Genomic DNA, 1,756 nt, shown 5'->3' with positions numbered 1-1,756 from the left:
ATTTCATATTACTTGGTTCCACAACCAACACCAATGGAAGCAGCAGTCAAGACATCAGATGATGTATTTCACTGGGAAAATCTACTGCAAAGACCTCTTTAGAGTGCTGAAGAGCAAAGATATCTCCTTAAAGACTAAGATGTGCCTAACCCAAGCCATGGTATTTTCAATCTCCTCATACACATGTGAGAGCTGAACAGTGAACAAGGAAGACTGAAGAAGAGTTGATGCTTTTGAGTTGTAGTGTTGGCAAAGAATACTAAAGTACTATGGACTGCTGAAAGAAGGAACAAATCTGTCCTGGAAGAAGTGCAACCAGAATGCTCCTTGGAAGTGAAAATGGCCAGACCTCGTCTCACCTACTTTAGTCATGTTGTAAGAAGGGACCATTCCCTAGAGAATGATATCATGCTTGGTAAAGTGGAGGGTCAGTGAAAAAGGGGAAGGCCGTCAAGAAGATGGATTGACACAGTGGCTGCAATGATGGGCACAGGTATAGCAAAGATTGTAGGGCTAGCACAGGAACAGGCAGTGTTTTGTTCTGTTGTACATACGGTCACTATGAGTTGGAGCCCACTTGATGGCACCTAACAAAAACAACAACAAATAGGTACTGAATAAAGCTTTGTTGATTACATAAATGAGAGGTTGTACAATCTATTTCTGTAGTGATACCTCCTTGGAAACCCAAGGAGGGGTCACTATGAATTGGATCCGACTTGATGGCAGTGAGTTTTCTTTTGTTTTTTCATTCAAGGCTCATCTAGTTTTGGATTTCTGTTTTCTCTTAAAGTCAGGCTTAGATAATGAGCAGAGTATAACATATAAATATGTATCATGAAGAATTCTTAGCACAACAGAAAGTAAATAACATTTCAAACAAAAGCATAATGAAGCAAAACTGGTTTACTTCAATAGGTCACCTTCCTTTCATTCACCAAGGCTAGAAATACTATCCTTATCTCCTGTATCAAAGCCTTTCCCATGGTGATGTCTCTGAAATGTCATGCATATGTGCTCCTGTCCCTCCTACCCTATTTCAGGTCTACACCATCTCTTGACAGTAAAACATTTTCCTAAGAGGTTTCCTTGATTCTGAAGTTATTTTTCGTGGGCTGTTAATAGGATCTTCCCTATCTGTTTACAGGTAAGAGTCTGTCCATCCTCTACTAAGAAAAATCTTTGATAATTCACAAACTGAGCTTCTGATGGTCTGCAAATAAAGTCCAAATATTTTAAGCTGGCATTCAGTGCTCTCAGTCACCTGCTTCCCTGTGCCTCCCAGCTCTTTTCCTCCCACCTCCTACCATATGCCCTATGCTCAGGCTCATGACAAAATTCACCTCACCTCGAGCATGCCACAATGCATCCTTCTGATGGGCCGGAGCATCTTTCTTCCTTTTCTACCTATCAAAGACCTCCTATTGTTCTTGGCTCAGCTCCAATGCTGCATTCTCTGCTAAGCCTTTCCTTGTCCTTCCAGTGAGAATTTATTGCATTTACTTGTATCTTTGTTATAGCACCTGGTCGCCAGTGGTCAGAATTGTTCCTCTATGCGGTTATTTCCTCTATGCAACTAACCACTACCACAGCACACTTATGCTTATTAATTTACATTTTCAACCTTACTAGATTTTATAATTATATGGAGTTGAATAGGAGCTTATAGTGCCTAAGGCACTTGACTGCTAACCAGAAGGCTGGTGGTTCAAACCCACCAGCCACTCCTCGGAAGGAAGATGGGGCAATCTACTTC

Source organism: Orycteropus afer, unplaced genomic scaffold (assembly GCF_000298275.1).
Source record: "Orycteropus afer afer isolate SDZICR_OR568_19922 unplaced genomic scaffold, OryAfe1.0 scaffold00029, whole genome shotgun sequence".
NCBI classification, from domain to species: domain Eukaryota; kingdom Metazoa; phylum Chordata; class Mammalia; order Tubulidentata; family Orycteropodidae; genus Orycteropus; species Orycteropus afer.
This window is presented reverse-complemented; position numbering follows the sequence as displayed.